Consider the following 20,655-nt stretch of genomic DNA (forward strand, 5'->3'; position numbering starts at 1 on the left):
GTAGAAGTTGTAAGATATAACTTACCAAATTACAGTTTAATTTTTTGCTGGTGGAGTCAGAAAGTGAAAATGTATTTTCCTCTAGTATTTCTAATGCTTATTCTTATATTTCAAACAATAAATAATTTATCTCCAAAGTATGAACCTTTCCTAGAAAACAGTAGAAGAAATAACATTGGGGAAAAGAATATTAGGAATAATCTTGGACTGTAAATTCCTTAAAGAACTGTGGTTTGAGTTGGGAGTTGTTTTTCAATCAGTTTTTTCCAGATTAGGATTGTTTCACACTGTTTTCAAATGTTTGTAGTTGACTGTAATTAAGAAATTAAGTGGCAGGGGTGTTTATATCATAGATAAAGAAGAAGACAGCATTTGTCTCCTTGAATTTATGCTTGGAATTAGAAAGCATTTCATTTTATGGTTAGTTCGATTTTGGGAGTTGAGGGACAGGAGTAATATCCTGAACTATTTCACCTCCTCTTTATTTCAATTTCACCCTTTTATGTAAACTATTCAAAAGCTTAATCTATCCATTTCTATACACAAATAGGTTTGGGGATTTATGCATCTAATCCAGGAGGGCTTTGGCAATACAAATTATTAACTGTAGCTTTAGTGAAACTATTTAATTCTGAAATAGTTTTTTGATAATAAAATAAGTTTTTAACTCAAATTTAGTACTTTAAAAAATATTTGGGTTCAGTATTTCAACCCTAAAGAATTTCAGTTGTTTCTGTGAAAAATTAAATTAATAAAAGATTCATGCTAAGACTAAAAACTTCAGAGTATTAAATAATACTGAATTTTTCAAGTTTTTCATGAAGACATCTTTTTTTCTTTTATCATTTTTGTAAGTATTTCCAGATTAATAACTGCAACTGGCTAACCGGCTAAATTGAGTACTGCTAGCAATACCTACTATGATTTCACTGCCAAAGACTAGAACTGTAAATATTTACAATGTTTTTCTATCATGCCGCCAGATGACTGCTAGGAAACACGCTGGGTTCATTTTTCGCTCTTGTTATTTATTTGTTGTGTAAAGAATGATTCATGTCATGCCAGTCTGCATTCATACTCAGTTTTGTGATAGATTCTTCTGCACCAAGTAACATCACTCTGTTTTCTGTCAGCTCTGAAACCGGTCTGAGCTAGCACACCTTGAGACAACCTATGCAGCCGGTCAAATATACAGCATCTCATGAAGGATGAAGGTAGAAATGATTCTCCATCCTCGGCTGTATCTATGACACATGCCTAGTTCAGAGCACCAGAGACCATGGTACCATATGTCTCATTAAGGTATCTCTCCTCATTCTCGTTTCTCTTTCTGCAAACATGACAGTTGTAGGAGATGGTTATATATCGGACAGATAATTGGTACAAGGTTCTAAGTTGCCTTGATCTTGCACAAACTTAGAGCTTGTCAGCACACTGTCACTGCATTCCAGCAGAGCTCTTATTAGTTAACTGTACTTGACAGCACCTCAGAAATTGTATATTTTAAGTTTAAGCAGCTTGACATGATAAAGGTTATCACTTTCTTTTCCTGGATAATTACTGTCAACATTGATAAACATGTGTTTCTTCTCCAGTCCATCAGAAGACTGATGCGAATAAGTCAAGAACATGTCTGTTTATAGTTTAAATTTTAAAGTTCCTGACACTTTGCAGAATCATTTATTGTTGAAGTCCTTGTCTCACAATGTAATTATAGGCCTGTATATACACACATGTATATATTTATATGCATCTTTGCCCATTTGACTATTATCTCTCAGCCTTCACAATATGAATGAAGACATATTTGATCTGAATAGGAGAGGGAATTCCAAGCACCAAGACTGGAACATTTTTTAACTTCCTGTCCTTTTATTTATTTATATATCTTTTGATCTACTTATCTATCTAGTGCTTTGAACCTCAAACACTACAGTTGTTTCTCGTCAGAAGCAATCACACTGCTGCAGGAATTTGTTCCTGTAATGACTCTGAAGCAGAATAGAAGGGACAACTAGGCTTAAGCAAGGTGATTGACAACCTTATTTTGCAAGTTGCCCTGGTGTTTTCTGTGTGCATTGTTCTGTACTATAGACTATAAGTACTGGTACCTGAATATGGCCATAATCAGTGTAGTTAGACTTACCAGAAAAACGGTACAGGATTGTTAAAATCTTTTGGGGAATCAGCTACAGCTGTTCAGCAACTACAAGCAAAGGGGAACCTCTCAAAGTGGCATGTGGAAAAATACAATAATTAAACTAACATAACATCTTGACACAGTATTCCTAGCAATGCATGGCTGTCACAGCTGGTCTTCCAACTTTTCTGTTCATCACGACAGAGTAGTAGAAAACATTTGCTTTGCAGTGGACTATTTCTAGTGAGGGAATAATTAGATATTTTTGCACTTTCTGTTGTGATAGTTTAGAGACTCCAGTCTAAGCTTTCAAAACAGACTGGTGATTTGAGGTAGCCAAAGTGAAACAGTTTAGAGTGAAAGACTGAGTATCTGCTCTCTGAAAACCAGACCATTATAGCTTTTGCAAACTATGATTTTGAAAAACTGAGGAATGCATTACTCCAGACGTTACTTGTGAAAATGCAGGAACATGACTTTCCACTAGCAGAGAAGGAGATATTTTACTTTAGTGGGAGGAACAGATGACATTGATAGAAGTTGTCAAAGGGTTGGACTACCAAAAAATTGGTCATGTTACTTCAGAAAAGGAGACTCAGCCATTCTGCTCTCAGGGACAACATTCTGCCATCATGGAGAGCTGCATAATGAAAAACAATTTACTTGATATTGGTGCAGGAGTTTGATGCAAGCTTCCTGATAAAGTTGAAGCTGAGGAAGAATAGTCACCTTTATGAATCAAACTTCCAAAGAAGAAACAAAAAGGAGATTGACTGAGGATACTTTGCTTGCCTCTCTGCCTTGTGCACTCAGTTCCTGTGGCTTTTAGTCACATATTCTAGCACATGCATTGCATAGGTCTAAGCTATGAGGTGGAAAATCAAATCAACATCATGACATCATGACCAGCCATAAATCCATTTAGACAGTTTTAAATGAAAGATGTTATGTCTGCAGAACTAGTAAGAAAGATTTGAATAGTTCAGTTACTCAAAACAAACAGGCTCTTTTATAATAAATAGTTTTTAAAGACAGCAATACTAAACCTCAGGAATCTATAGAATAATAGACAAAAAAGGGAGAATGTGAATTTCTCTTTGAACTTCTTTTATTGGGGAAAAAAGTCAGAGACATACAGAGTCAGGGGAGAAAGAGGGTGGAACACATATTACAGTGGTGACCGATTTAAGAAATACATCTGATGGGAAGTCTGGTAAGTTTAGCTTTCAATATTTTAATAGTGTCTATGAAACTTCAATAACATGGCATATTTATAATAACATCTGTGGTTTGTTTTTTTTTAATATTTTTGCACCCACACTTATTTGTTATAAAAGAATTTATAACAAGAAATAAACTTCTAAGAAATTCTTTTAATATTTATGCTGCATGCGGTCGGTTAATCTGCAGTGTTTACACAGTAAACACTGAGCAATAAAGTAAGAACTATTGTCTTTGCTCAGAAATGTTCTCTGTAATCACAGAGCAATTAAAAATTAAGAATGCTGACAATAGAATTTGCCTCTTAAAGACCACAAAATTCATGGAATTGTGCACATATCAAATATTTCACAGCATATTTCTCATCTTCCGCTAGGAAGAAGTTTGATTGTGGCATAATTGGCATTGAAGAAAACCAAATTAAGTGCCATCGGGGGCTTCCTGAAGGGATTCTTCCATAAAATTGGCTATATTCGTAAAAAGCTTGAAATCCAGAGACCTAATACAAATCATCTAGAAAATAATTTAACCAATTCTTTGCTCTGTGGACATGTACCAGAGACCATGTAGTTTTCTTGATAAAACAATTAAAATATCTCTGAAAGCAGCTGGCTACACATTTTAACTACTTGAACACACAATTCTCTAATAATTTACATAACACAGTATTTGAATGGAAACTGAAATTAGCTGTTCTCCCTCTAATGTCTGATAACTTTGTAAACCTCACTTTGTCCTTTTCTATGATAGCAGATGAGCTGAGATACTTAACCATTTTGAGGGAGAGATTTTCCCAGTCTTTTGAAACATTTAAAATAGCTGTGATGATCACACAGTAACTGGTAAACTACTACATCTGAAAGAAAATTATTAATAGATCCTGAAAATCAAAATATCTTAAATTTTAAGATTTGTGAATTAAAAATAAAACATAATTAAAGAAAAATAATTTCACCATTATATATCAGAAGAACATGTTACTTTTTTCCTGTTTAAACCTCAGTTTCTTCTGAAATCAAGATGCTTTTTCATTTATTTTCATGTACATTTTTCATGAATATTTTTCATTCATATATTTTCTCTTTTTAATGTCTTTTTCTGCACACAATACAGTTACATTTTGATTTGTTTTGATTTGTTCCTTCACCCCATTATTGAAGTATATTTGAAATGGCAGATATCACATGATGTGTATATAAAAAGAGCAAATCCAAACTTTATTTTTTTTTTCTATTAATCTTTTCAGCTCAGAAATTCCCATTTATAATTAAAACTACCTGGGTTTAATTTCTACATTATTAGAAAAAAAAATAGAATTATATATATATATATATATATATATATAACTCAGAAATTCTAAGGTATGAGGTTCTTATTCCGTGACAAGAAGTTATTCAAATATGTAACTCTTTCTGATAGGATTACTCAAAAAATGTAAATGATCTGATAGGCACCTAATAGTTTTACAGTCTGGTTCCAAAAGGGGAATATTAAATTAGAATTCATTAAGCAATTTTTTTAATAGTAATGTTCAACTAGCTCTATTGAATGACATAAATTATACTGATTATAAAAAATTACATAGGACAGTAACTTGCAGAAACATTTCTCATGGCCTGTGGTTGGGTTTTAGTAAAGTGGCTTGAGATCCCATGATCCAAAGTAACAGAGAATCCCCAATATCAGTGTAGACTAGCTGGTGAATGGATTGAGAGCAGTCTTGTGGGGAAGGAGTTGAGGGTATTAGGGGATGAAAAATTGGGCATGAGCGAGCAATGTGTGCTTGCAGCCCAGAAAAACAATTGTATCCTCAGCTGCATACACAGAAGTATGACCAAGGGTCATCATAGCTCAGGGGAGGTGATTCTTCCCCTCTGCTCTGCCCTTGTGAGTACTGCATCCAATTCTAGGATCCCCAGAACAAGAAAGAGATGGACCTGTCAAAGCAGGTCCAGTGGAGGACCACAAAAATGTCAGTAGGTTGGAACACCTCTCATATGAAGAATGGTTGAGAGGATGGGGTTGTTCAACCTGAATCAGTGGCTTTAAACTCAAAGAGTGTAGGTTTAGATTGGATAAAAGGAAGAAATTCTTTACTGTGAGGGTGGTGAGACACTGGAACAGGTTGCCCAGAGAGGTTGTGGATGCCCCTCCCTGGAAGTGTTCAGGGTCAAGTTGGATGGTTCTTTAAGCAACATGATCTAGTAACAGAGGTCCCTGCCCGTGTCAGGGAGGTTGGACTAGACGATCTTTAAATGTTCCTTCCAACAGAAACCATTCTATGATTCTACGATTCTATGAAATATAAGCTGAAGGGTAATTTCAGGCTAAAATATGCTACAAAAAACCCTCTTTCTTTCCTTCTATTTCCTCTGAACATCTCGGAAGAAAACATAAGACCAAAAGACATTTTGCACATCTAATTAAATACCGTTTACATGATAGAGGGATCTCTTTTATTTTATTCCTTCTTTTAGTCATACTCATCTGCTTGTAGGGTCCAACTATTTTGATGATACTGGAATCCAAAGTATTTTTAACTTTGACTTGTGGATCCTGCTACTTTGGGTACCCGATGTCATCTTAAGACACTTGATAGTATTATCCTTGTGGATACTTCAATTGCTATCCACCTTGTGGATAACAAGAACTGAGATGAGGAAAGAGAATAATAAAGCAAAAGAGAAACATATATGAATCTTTGGAAATTACCTATTCACTTATATGTCTTTACAGTTGATATTAATATCAATAATCTTTGAAATTTTATTTTGGTTCAACCATCACAGTATATGTCTCAATTTTGTGAGACGAAAAGACAAATTTGACATGAAATATGAAGACTGTTCCCAGATTTCCCACTGGGCATAATGCAAACTCTCTCTTTACCAATAATATCTTATTGTCTCCTGGCAAAGGTTTGACATTTGTTGCTTTATATCCCTCTCATGAGCAGCTTACTATAAGTAATTAATTCAATTACATCATCTAAACAGACACTAGGGAGCTTTGTGTCAACTTTACAAAGTATAACGGACAGTGCCTACCAGGAAGAGATTCTAATGGGTGTTGAATGTGCTTTACTCATATTTTCAGTAACAATTTAAAAATTACAACGGAGTTAAAAAGAAAATTAAAGAATGGTGTAACAATTTAAAAGGAAAGAGAAAAGAAAGAGATCTGGTCACAAAGTTTCATGATATATTCAGAAAACATAAGAGGTGAAATATACAAAAGAAATCTAGTGGTTCTATACGCTTCTTTTGGACTGTTAAATGCTGTATTCCCCACTCAATATATCACTATTTTTTACAATGTAGCTTAGTTTAAATCTATTTTGTCTTGCTCTTAGAGCATTTCTGTGACATTATACACCTTCTTGTATCTGGCTCTTTTATTTAAAAATAAATTGGTTAAGAGGTGATGGGACAAATACAAATTATCTACTTATTAGCTTGACAAATGGAGAGTGGCATCAGATGTATAATTTCAATGTCTTCAGGAGCTCTCTAAGGGAAGTAATCAGCTGAGGAATTCAGAGGGTATTGGGACAATAGTACAGCCAAAGTTAGAAGGTTAGAATAGACTGGGGCAGTTGAGAAATTTGCCTGATAAAATAATAGGAGAGGCAAAGGAGTTAGCGGGAAATTTACTTGTTAGTTGTTCTAGTGAAAAATAGTTCTAGGGAGCATGGTAAAGAAATGATTGACCAAGGGAAAGCTGGCAGGTCTACTGAAAGGTTTCCATGAGAGATGCCAGTGTAATTGCTAGACATCCATTAGTAACAAAGGCCTTCAGAGAAGGAATCAAAATCAAAATTAAGCCTAAATAATTTCTAGGAAAGTTAAGTTTGAACTCTAATAATGTACAAAAATGTCTTGCTGGACTTCACCTCTCTCTCTTCACCTGAAGAGAGTATTGCATAATGAGAAATTTTCTGTACTGCCTTTTTCTCAATCCAAGGTGCTTGCTTCAGATTGTCATGCACTCTGCTCTCTATTCAGGTTCTGATCAACGAATAATCCATTCTGTAATTTGGTCATTCACATTTAAACGTATCTATTGAAAACTTTACAATTCTCAGAGTATTGCATAAAGGATTACGAACATGAAATAGGAATAAAGCAAATTGAAGATTTCAAAAACTTAATTTAAATCTGACTTCGATGCATGTCCAGAGGCATATTGAATTTAGTGACAGTTTGAACCGTTTAAGGAAGTTGCATTGAAAGTCAAGATATTGGGCAGGCAAACAGGGCGTGGCGCGTCAGAAGGGTGAGGTGCGGCAGTTTGTGCAGGCAGGGTGAGTGGACAGGGCGCAACTCCTGGGTTAGCTTACCTGAGCTAGTTTCATCTTATCATCCTCCACAAGTAGACTGAACCATGGTCTCCACTCATGTCAGAACCACCACCAGAAAGAAGGTGGTGACCCAGACGGAGCTGCCACGCAAACATGCAGCGATGCAGGTCCCGGGCTGCAGGGAGTGCCTGAGCCTGTCAGTCCTGCCCGAGGGCAGCAGTGACAGCACCTGTGTGCGCTGCGATCGGCTGGATGACCTGCTCAGCCTGGTGGCGGAACTCAAAGAAGACGTTGAAAGATTAAGAAGTATTGGGGAGTGTGAAAGGGAAATTGATTGGTGGAGCAGCACCTTAACACCCATGAAGTAACAGGAGCAAATGGAGGCTCCAGAAGAGGCAGGCGATCTCTCACCCTCTTGCTACCAGGCAGAAGGAGAGGACCTAAGAGATGGGGGAGGCTGGAAACAGGTCCCCGCTCAGGGGGGCAGGAAAATCCCCTCCTGACCTCCCTCACCTTCCATGGTGTCTCTACACAATAGATATGGGGCCCTGGAGCTTTTCAATGAAGAAGAGAAAGAGGAAGAAAATGAGACAAACAAGGAGGAAGACTAAGGTCCACCAAGGCTGGGTCGTTCTGGACCAGGTATTAAAACCAGTTCTAAAAACAACCCCAAAAGAGTCATTGTAGTGGATGACTCCATTCTGAGGGGTGTCAAAGGCCCAATATGCAGACCAGACCCGCTTCATAGGGAAGTCGGCTGCCTCCCTGGGGCCTGGGCAAAGGACCTCATGGCAAAACTCTTCCCTGTAGCGAGACCCAAGGACTACTACCCTCTCTTGTTTTTTCAGATAGGTACCGACGATATTACCAGAAGTCCTAAATCAATGAAGAGAGATTTCAGGGCCTCAGTGAAACTGATTAAGGGGTTGGGAACACAAATTGTGTTCTCCTCCATCCTTTCAGTTGCAGGGATGGATAAAGAAGAATACAAGAGAACTCAACAGATGAACTTGTGACTCCAAGGCTGGTGTTACCGTCGGGGCTTTGAATTAGTATACAGGACCCCAGATGTTTTGGCATCAGACAGGAAGTACCTGTCCCAGAGGGACAAAAGGATCTTGGGGCAGGAGTTAACTGGTCTCATTCACAAGCTTTAAATTTTAGATTTGAAGGGGGAAGGGGCCAAAACATCAGCCCATCTGAAGTGCACGTATGCCAATGCACACAGCATGGGTAACAAACAGGAGGAGCGTGAATCCATGATGAAACAGGAAAATTATGATGTCGTGGCTATTACAGAAACATGGTGGGATGTCTCCCGTGATTGGAGTGTGCCATTTGATGGCTACAAACTCTTTAGGAGGGATAGACAAGGAAGGAGAGGTGGTGGGGTGGCACTCTATGTTAGGGACTGCTATGATTGCTTCGAGCACAGGTGTAGTGAAGACAGGGTGGAGTTCTTAGTGTTAGAATCAGGGGTAAGGCCAACAGGACAGATGTTGTAGTAGGAGTCTACTATAGGCCACCCACCCAGGACAGAGAAGTGGATGAAATATTCTATAGGCACTCACAATTGCTTGCCCTTGTTCTTGTGGGAGACTCTAACTTCCCAGACATCTGCTGGAAATACAACACAGCAGAGCGGGACCAGTCCCAGAGATTCCTGGAATGTGTGGAGACAACTTCCTGACACAGCTGGTGAGTGAACCGATCAGAGAAGGTGCCCTGCTGGATCTCCTCTTTGTGAACAGAGAAGGACTGGTGGATGATGTGGTGGTTGGAGGTTGAATAGGGCACAGGGATCATGAATTAATAGAGTTCTCTATTCTTAGAGAGGTCAGGAGAGGGCTAAGCAGCACTGACATCCTGGACTTCCAAAGAGCTGACTATGACTTATTTAGGCACCTCCTTGACAGGATCCCTTGGGAGATGGTCCTGAAGGGTATAGTGTTCCAGGAAGGCTGGGCACTCTTTAAGAAGAAACTCTTAATGGCTCAGGAGCAGGTGGTCCCCAGGTGCTGTAAGAGAAACCAGAGACAGAGAAGACCACCCTGGCTGAACAGAGAGCTTTGGTTGCAAATCAGGGAGAAAGGGAGAGTTTACAGCTTCTGGAAGAAGAGGCTAGACACTCACAAAGATTACAAAGATGCTGTCAGGCTATGGAGGGTGGAAATCAGGAGATCTAAAGCCCAGCTAGAAATTAATCTGGCTTCAGCAATCAAGGACAACAAGAAATGTTTCTATAAGAAAGTGAGCAGCAAAAGAAAGACCATGGAGAGCCTCCATCTCCTGCTAGACGCAGAAGGAAACATGGTAACAAGTGATGAGGAGAAGGCTGAGGTGCTTAATGCCTTCTTTGCCTCAGTCTTTAATAACAAGACTAGTTGTACTGAGGGAATCCAGCCTCCTCAGCCAGAAGACAGAGACTGGGAGGATCCCCTCACATTCTAAGAGGAGACAGTCAGTGACCTGCTGCATCACGTAGACATACAGAAGTCTATGGGACCGGATGGGATACATCCGAGGGTGCTGAAGGAGCTGGCTGGAGTGCTTGCCAAGCTGCTTTCCATCATTTACCAGCAGTCCTGGAGGACCCGACAGATTGGAAATTGGCCAATGTGATGACCATATATAAGAAGGGTCAGAAAGATGATCTGGGAAATTACAGGACTGTCAGCTTGACTTTGGTGCCCAGGAAGCTGATGGAGCAGCTCATCCTGAGTAACATCACACAACACATGTGGGACAACCAGATGCTCAGGCCCAGTCATCAAGGGTTTATGAAAGCAGGTCCTGCTTGACAACCTGATCTCCTTCTACGACAGGGCCACCTGCTGATTCGATGAGGGAAAGGCTGTGGATGTTGTCTACCTTGACTTTAGTAAGGCCTTTAACACAGTATTCCTCAGCATTCTCCTGGCAAAACTGGCTGCTCGTGGCTTGGATGGGCACACGCTTCTCTGGGTAAAAAACTGGCTGGATGGCCGGGCCCAAAGAGTTGTGGTGAACGGAGTTAAATCCAGTTGGCAGCCGGTCACGAGTGGTGTCCCCCAGGGTTCGGTTTTGGGGCCACTCCTGTTTAACATCTTTATTGATGATCTAGACGAGGGGATCGAGTGCACCCTCAGTCAGTTTGCAGATGACACCCAGTTGGGTGGGAGTGTTGATGTGCTCGAGGGTAGGGAGGCTCTGCAGAGAGACCTGGACAGGCTGGAGCCATGGGCTGAGGCCAGCTGGAGGAGTTTCAATAAGGCCAAATGCCAGGGGCTGCCCTTGGGCCACAACAACCCCCAGCAGCACTACAGGCTTGGGGAGGAGTGGCTGGAGAGCTGCCAGTCAGAGAGGGACCTGGGGGGGTTGATTGACAGCCGGATGAACAGGAGCCAGCAGTGTGCCCAGGGGGCCAAGAAGGCCAATGGCATCCTGGCTTGTGTCAGCACTAGCGTGGCCAGCAGGGACAGGGAAGGGATCTTACCCCTGTACTCGGCACTGGTGAGGCCACCCCTCGATTCCTGTGTTCAGTTTTGGGCCCCTCACTACAAAAAGGACATTGAATGACTCGAGCGTGTCCAGAGAAGGGCAACGAAGCTGGTGCAGGGTCTGGAGCACAGGTCGTACGGGGAGCGGCTGAGGGAACTGGGGGTGTTTAGTCTGGAGAAGAGGAGGCTGAGGGGAGACCTCATCGCCCTCTACAGCTGCCTGAAAGGAGGGTGCAGAGAGCTGGGGATGAGTCTCTTTAACCAAGTAGCAAGCAATAGAACAAGAGGGAATGGCCTCAAGTAGCGCCAGAAACAGTTTATTCTAGGTACTAGGAAGTATTTCTTAACAGAACGGGTTGTTAGGCATTGGAATGGGCTGCCCAGGGAGGTGGTGGAGTCCCCATCCCTGGAGGTGTTTAAGAATCAGGTCGACTTAGCGCTGAGGGATCTGGTGTAGTTGCGAACTGTCAGTGTTAGTTCCAAGGTTGGACTGGATGATCTTCAATGTCTTTTCCAACCTAGATGATTCTGTGATTTTGTGATAATTCATTTTTTTAGTCTAAAACTTCTCATTTAAATTTTATTTTATGGTAATAAAAAAGCTTAAGAAATTTTTTAAAAAGAAAAAATGTTGGTTTATGTGGAATGAATTACTTAGATAAATCCCTCAGCTATGTATTATTATTCTCCCAAGAAGAAAAAAGTGTTTGACGTGATACAAGAACAGCACTTTTTTCGGTTTGGTCAGGGATCAATGAATGAATTATTCATTCAATAAATTCCTATTCAAGCTACCTAGCCACTCCATCTGGCCTTGAATGAGTAAATATAAATGTAGGTCTTGATTCTACTAGGAACATGTAGAAGGAATGAATTATTTAATTATTTAATGTCCATTAATTGCTATAGGATTGGGTTTTCTACCAGACATTGTAAAATTACTGACACTGTCCTAACAAAGACATCACGTGCAGCTGAGGGCCTAGAAATTTCTTAGATGCCATGTCCTGTTTACATTTATGTATACCACTTTGATGCTTTGCTCAGAATTTAAATTCATGGTCTTGTATTTTGTTGGCCATTTTGGTATAGGAGGCTTAGACAAACTTGTGGCTTGATCATAACTATATTTGGAAAAAAGAAATATTTCATCACAGGATCATATTTGGCCTGGTACACTACTGTTTCCTGAGAAAAATGATTTGAAAATGTTATACACAACTACATTGTTGGCAGCCAACAAAATGGAAAATGATTTTCATAGTGAAATAAATTAAAAGGGAGATGTGCATTCTGTATGAGATTCTTGCTTTGCCCAAAAGCCGAAAATGTGAGGACAGACATGCAAGTGTGGCTTCTGTTGTTATTTCCCCCTAGGAAAGTCAAAGGCTTCTTCACATTTAAATTTTTATCTTTATATTTGATCACAAGACCACATAATGACAATATGCTACAATAAGATCAGAAGGTCATCTAGTTATTGTTCTCTTTCTGGCTGAGAATATATAAAAACTTGCTGTTAGTGGCCTGCAGCAGGAACATAGATGCTGATATACTGCTAAGTGACATTTAAAAAGACTGTATTATAATCCACATTTTTCTCAGTGCAGACATAAATAATATATAATGGAAAAAGAAGATGCATGGTTTGTGGACATTCATCCTTGAGTTCAGTGCAATTTTGCTGTGCATTGACACATCACAGCTTTCTTCAGTAATCTCTTTCATCATAAAGAACTGGATATTGAATGAGCAAAGTCAGAACAACTAACTTTCTCCATCTGTACTCTGAAAATATCCACATTTCTGGGGAGCCCTGAAAGAAAGCCTGAAAATGTTCAGAAACACTGTCTCACCATCGCTCATTTTCTGCCCTGAGGTGTAGGTAGAAGTTTTAATTTGGGTTGTGGGAATTGCTCTCAGGTTCTCTGATCTTTATTCCTCTATGTCAGCATTCAGAAGGAGAATAAAACTGGAGCAGCAAATCATAAAACCCTTAATCACCTCAATCAAGATAATCAGATGACAAAGGTATGTATAATGGGCTCTAGGCTGAACAAAGAAGGGACAAATTCCAATAACACTCTTCCCTATTTCAGAAACATACACATGCCACCAAGAAAGGAAAGGTGTTTGTTTCCTGTTATAAAGACACTAATTTCCTACATTGATGCCAAGGATCTAAATGGAACTTGTGATTCTTGGGTTACTTGAAAAATAGATCCTGTATTCTGTGTTGTCTAGGATTAAAAATAAGGCAAAAAATATGAGTAGAAAGAATAGCCTTTATTAAAAAGAAGTGAAATATGTTATCTCTCCCCATAAACCTTGACCTGTTATTTCCATGGATAGTGGGTTCACTCTCTGGAATTTAGACGGTTTCTTCCTGCTGAATTTTACCCCATGCTAATTGATAAAGGCTGTAAATGGTCAGTCTTCTGAACTGCAAAATTATGTAAATATCCATGGACACTTAATAGAGTCTACAGTCAAAATCCAGAATTAATGACCAGGGGATTGTACCAGCTTAGGGCAAGGAGAGGTTGTGTCCAGTTGTGAGTCCATCTCTTATCTTCTGCGACGTATAGCAAAGGCAGTGTAAGAAAGTGGCATCAAATTGAAACAATTATGCTTCATCCAAATTCATAGCTGCTGTTGCAGTCCAGGGAGAACTGTTGCGCAGGTCTGGTAAGTAGGAGGCAAAAACAGGAGTTAGAAGATGCCTGAGGGAAAGAGGAAAGTTAAAAATGCCTCTGAGAGCTAAAAATGTCTCCCTGCCATTCTAGTGACATTATCTAACATATGAAAAATACCCATATGTGTAAGCTTTCTGTATTATTCAGTTACCACGGGATGCTCAGCAAAGCCATACTGCAAACCCAGCGTTCACATTTCCTCACCCTTTGTCCCTCTTTGCTCTGCAGCCTTGCCATTGCATTACCATAGATGTAGGCTAGACTGACCATTCAGCTGCATGAAGAAAGGAAAGGAAGTTCTTCGAAAGGTTTTAAACCGTCATGAAGAACAATGCTGAAGTAACCTGTCAATCCTCCTTTTATGGGTGTATGACTATTTTGAAGTCTGTATGAAATTCAACATTAAAAGACCTTCTTAGTGTCTATTGTCTATGGCCTGTCCTTGTGTCAACTAGGTATATGCTGCTAAATGAAACTAGGAAAATGTAATCCATGGTAACATCCAATAACTGAAATTTAGCATTTCCTGAAAATGCTAATTTTTCTAGGCTCCTTTTCAAAATCATGCATGAGATGCATAGGGAACGACATGACAGAGGAGGTTAACTAAAACACCACAGGAAGAATCTATATGTCTCCCTATATCCTAATCTTCTAAAGACTGCAACAATTTCTTACAAATACATCACATAAGTAGAGATTGCTTCTTCCCTGAACTGTTGGATTAGTATCAAAGCAGTAAATGGAATACATTGAGAAGGCCTTTTATACACTTTCCTCAAGGCTTTGTTCTGATCTTGGATAATCTTTTAGTCATTTATGCATTGTTGCTAACTCTACAGTGTCAAAGATCATGTGCCAGGATAACAAACTATTAATTTCTTTTTTAAAACTTCAGTATTTCTAAGCCAAATAATAAATATTGGGTCCTTTTTATTTCTTTCTGATCTTTGATATTTTTGTTATCACGTCTTTCTCCAGAATGTCTTACAAGGAATTTTATACTTCAAGCTTTTTATCCTGGTTTTACTACTTACATAACTAAGTCATGAGAAAAAAAAAAACACAGCATGGGCAATACATTGTTGATATATTAGTAAAAGAAATCAATGTTAACATTAGAATACTGTAAACAATGTTTCTTCAAATTAGTACTCATCTTATTCTCATGTTCAAGACACAAGGCTTCCAACTGTCTCATTGCAAAGCAAGCAATGTATGATTTGTTCTGGAAAGATGTGCTTGATCTATTTATAACTTGAACCCTATAATGCAGTAAGTGATAAACATTGATTGTCCAGGGAATCCTTTCAGTTCTGATGGAAGAAAAACTGATGTTTCAGTATGATGATATAATATATGATAGGGACAGAGTTCAATATGACAGCCTGCTACCATTTTGAATGCACTACTACTGAAAAAATATTGAGTAAAAATAGAATATACAAGCAATGAAAAATATTAGAAATTCAAATTTCTTTAAGACATTGCATGACAAACTTTCTTTCGGAATAATGTATTTTCATTTTTTTAAAACTAAAAAGTTTTGGTTTCTAGAATTTTAATTTAAGCAAATATAGAAATAAAGCCTGTATTTACTAAGAGCTGAAAACTCCAACATGCTATCAGATCTAAAAGGCATGCTTTGTTCTTTATAGAACAGATTATAGAGCCGCACTTACATTTTTGTGGAAATAATTTAAGACAAGGATTTGACCAAGAAATTAATTCAGTTAAACCATAACTTAGCTGCAGGTAAAAAAGGAAGATGGAATAGGAGACCTATTAAACAACTTAGTCAAGTTGTTGCTGAGAAATATTAACATGCCTGATTTAAATTTATCAGAAGTGAAGGATCAGAAACTATTAACACCTAGACAAAAGGGTAGAAACTGGTGAGTCCAGACGGCTGAGATCTTAACCTACAGAAAAAAAGATGATTAGAGAAAAAGACAGGCTTTCAACATGTTATCAGTAAAATGTAAGAATTCTTTATTATTATTATTTTTCTTAACTTTTAGGAAAAATTGTAATCAATCTAAACTAGAAATAACTTTTATTTGATTTTATCCACTTAATGCCCCAAATATTTTAACTGAAACTTTTTAAACTAAACATACTGTATAAACTGTATTACCTTGTTCAATAAATATTTCTTTTGAAAACATGCATTTTTGAAATTTTGATCTCAATAATCATTGCATTTTTTTACTGATTTACCTTATAATTCCAATGTAAAGCATTCTGATATAGGGAAACAGTTATTCTAAAAGAGAAATAAAATGCCTTTGGGGCTTTCCAGTCCTCCACACAGGTTTTAACTAATGCCAAGTGTTCTCATGCTTCAGTGTGTAGGGGACATGTATTTTCTACAGGGTTTTTTTGAAAACTCAAGTTACTACAACTCTCAGTCCATAAGAACACCTGAATTTCTGGTACAGAAAAAAAAAACTGTTACAACTGTATTGTCTGGGGTTTTATATCCTTTCACGTCTAAAATAAAATTCAACTAATCATGGCTTTTTTAAATCACAGTGTAAAAAGGGATGTTTATATCACGCTCAGATTTCCACAGTAACATTAGGTACTTTTAGACATATGACTTTGCCTATATACAGAAGTCTGTTTGCATTCTCCAAGATCTTCCCATAGTCAATCTACTTTACCCAAAGTACACAAAGTGAAAAAGACCAACACTGACATTGCAATAATTGACTACAGAAACAATTTTGTTCTAGTTTTTCAAAAATACTAGCATCCTCTTTGATCTATACCATCATACTGAAGCCAGAATGGTTGTTGCCTATAGCTTTAGTAGCATCTATTTTGAATATTTTCAGAGTCAGAACTCTCAGATGAAAAACACACTGCAATGGACAAGAGGAACCAAAGCAAAGGATGTAGGACACAGTGGAAGCTGAGAAGAGCTGCTGGCTTCTGTTCTCTTCTTGCCAGAGAAATGACATCTTAAATGCTCAGGTTCTGGTTAACCTCATCTTAATCTTATTAGAATTTATTGAATAACAGAAAGGAAATTGGATTTGGGCAGAAGTAGGAAATATCCTTATGAAATTCTCTAGGCACTCTGAAAACTATTTAAACAAATTATGTATTTAAATGTGCAAAATACATTATCAACCTCACATAACTAGAAGTGGTTTAAAAACTCAACTATCTAAAAAATAGCCATACAGTTTTTATATTAAATCTCATTAAGCTCTATCACTACATTAATTATCAATAAAATTTTACAATGCAGCATATCCTAGTTGTTTATAGAGCATTAAACCCTTCATTTTTTCTTACCTGCAGGCTTCCTAGTGCAGAGTAGCCAGGACGTTGCAGTGAGAAGTGCCCTTCTTGAGGAATTTGACATTCAGTACCGGGTAATCATGAAATGATATTGGTAAACAAAGAATGCTATAGATCTTGGCAAACCTGGAGAGCTGCATCTGCATGCTCTGATTATAAATACCCTTGGTTTTTTTCTACAGACTACATCAAATTAGAAAGCAAATCACCACAACCTATATCACAGATAGAACAGCTCTGCTTATCTCAGTCACCATTAAAGCCACAAAGTCACTGAAGCAATTGAAGTCATGGTGATGAGGCAATTAGGTAATGTTTCAACACACAGTGAGCACAACTGTTTGTCACAGAATGCTTCTAAAGCTTCATTTTCAGTGGCTGGTCCAGAAAGAACCTACAAAAAACAACTTAAAATGTATATTGCTTTGAATATTCCCATGAGTTTTAAATTAAGAGTTTTTGAAGGGAAATTTTTCCATTTATTGTTTTTGATCATTCTTAGTACTGTTGTTTTGTTTTCATTTTAAACAACAGATGTAGGATCCTGAGTGTGTGTTCCTCTGCAGCTGCAGATTTTGTGCCTCATGTATATTTCATAAACAACCAGAACTGAAATGAAGAAAAATTGCTTTTTCGGAGTCATTCAGGCCACATATTTGTTTAATTTTAGTATACTTCTCCCATGCAAGAAAGTGGTCTCAAGGAAAGCAAACAATGATTTGAGAAACATAAGTGAGGTATTTAGATACATACAAATATACTAAACAGGTCACAAACTCATTGGATCCTTTCTAATAAATTGGACAGCAATGATTTGAACATATGCAATAGTTGTGCCACCTTACATTGCCTCCCCTTTTAAATATAACATTTTCATCACAGACCAGCTTCCGGTCTTCTCTTTCTCATGTTCTCAATTCAACAAAGTGCTGAAATACATCAGTAATCTATGATCTCATCTGGAGGTTAAGAAAGTGATGAAACAACCTGTGGATATCCATCAGGATATTTCTGAGTCACCCTCCCTGGAGGTATTTAAAAGATGTGTAGATGTGGTGCTCAGGGACATGGTTTAGTAGTGAATGTGACAGTGTTATGTTTACAGTTGGGCTTGGTGATCCCAAGGGTCTTTTCCAACCTAAATGATAAAATAAAAATTGGGATCATTGATGGAGTTCTTGAGAAAAAGTGCTACTGCTTTGAGGGTCTTGACATGATCACACGTTATCACACTGGCAGACCCAGTATTTCTTTCTTATGAATCTTCAAAGAAAATATATATGTAAGTATCCCAGTGTTTAACAGAGAATGTTCACAGATAATCCAATTACTTTATAAAATTTCTGTAAAAATATAATAAATGTATTAGAAACTAGTTATTTAAAGCCTGAAATGGAGACTTTATTCTTTCATGTTTCTATAGCACTTCCCATATCACACTTAGGTAAATATATTTGACAGATGTGCTATGAGAATTAGTTAATTAATTATTAGAGAAAAAAAGTACCCCACTTGAAATCATAACAGAAGGAGACTTCATAACCATAAATCATCCTTTATTTTATTTTTTAAAAACTAGGGATGGTTCAAGGTAGTTCAGTATGTTTTCCATATCTGAGAGCTTTTCTCCAGGAAAGAACTGAAAAATCTCCTATCTGAATTCTCCTCTTCATGTAACAAATGCTTTAGTGTACTTTTTCAAAAGGTAAATGTTAAATCTGATGTGAAATTACTATCTTGGATTTTTCTAGGGGAGCGGTATGAGGAGGCAAGGAGCACAAATTCTGGAAAAACATATTGTCCCTAATTGATCAAAACTGGTTTGGAAAGCTTTCTGTTTGGGATGAATGGGATTCCCAGTTCTTCCAGTGCTGTGAAGGAAGAGCACCTCTTGTCATTTTTGTGCACAATTCCCACTTCCAGCCCACAGTCCCAATATCATGCCTGCCTCCACTGCCTTCTGCTGCTCTGCCTGTTCCAGCAAGACCTTCATGGCTCCAGTTGCCCACATCCATACTCTGGCTGCCTACTGTGAAGGCCCAGGCATGGACCCAGATAAGTGAACCCCAGATCACCCCATGCCAGCAACAGAGCTTGAGCTACCTAGTAGGAAATGTAGAGAGTCAGGAAGTTTGAGCTTAAAGAGTAAGTCTGGGTTCCAAGCTGACTTGACAGCATAGATAATACCATACTATGCTACCCAAGACAGACTGTAAAGACAAGACATGACTAATATAAGCAGGAGAGAAAATTATTTTACTCTTTCCCTACTATTCCTCCTTGTGGAGTCAAGTCCAGATAGAATGGACAGTTGCTACATTTCCAGATACATTAAGGACCACACAAGACAAACACAAGAAACAATTTTGTCAGGGATGAATTTTACAGTATTTGATTTTTTTTGCTTCAGTTCTCAGCCCAGGAAATTTAAGGCTAGACAAAACCAGGAACATCATCAACTTAATGTTTATCTGTATAAAAACTCTTATTCGATCTTAAATAATATAGAATACTGTGACAAATGTACAATTAAACCAACGGTAAGCTTCAGAGATATCTGAGGATTTTTTCGTTACAAACATCTGAAAGTTTAGGAACCATGTTTGCTTCTTCATTAGTTAACACTACACTGATGTCATATTTTTAACATGTCAAGATTTTTTTTTCAATTTTAGCTCAGTGATCAATGTTTTTAATAATTTACATGTTTAAATGTTATCTTTTTCTTGCTCCATATGGCAACATTTTTATTTGTGTTTTTTTTCCCATTTTCTCAAAAAAAAATCCCATTGAAACAAAAAACTTCAAGAAATACTTACTGTCTGAAATTATGTTTAGAGGAATCGTATTCAAATGCAAACACATGAGATTAGTACCTACATTATACACCCAAGATCTGAAAATATTCATGATGCACCTTGAAGCACTTCAAGAAGGTGTACAATGAGATTTTAAAAGAAAGAATTAATGAAAAATCAATGTTTCACTATTTTATTTCTCAGTACTGTGTTGCAAGTTTTGGTAACTATAGTAGTTAAACAGTAAAGGATTTGTGAAATGGAATATCAGTAGCTTATGTATCGGACAGGATAACTGAACCATACTGTGGATCTACTTGGGTAACATATCACATGCACGTTTCCAATCCCCAGGATTGATAATGGATTTATAACACACTGTGATTCCAAGAATGCTATCCAATTTTCATTTACTTCTGTTTAATTGATAAATAATATGAGTTTAAACCTGAAACTGGCATTTTAATCCCTGTTTCTCAATTTGGAATGTGGGATGAAGGGGCTAATTTATAGAAGAGGAAAGTGAACTTTGTCATGCACAGTTACCCTGGTATAGAGAGTGTGGGAGCCCTAAACTGTCTCCTGGCTTCAGCATTCCCCAGTCATTGCTGCCCCACACTAGCACAGCCCCTGCATTTCACTTTATGCCCTAGCCACAGACATATGCATATGTATATGAGTCTGGAAGTGAAGGAGAGAAGCGTGGCAT

Source organism: Athene noctua, chromosome 2 (genome assembly GCF_965140245.1).
Source record: "Athene noctua chromosome 2, bAthNoc1.hap1.1, whole genome shotgun sequence".
Lineage (NCBI taxonomy): Eukaryota > Metazoa > Chordata > Aves > Strigiformes > Strigidae > Athene > Athene noctua.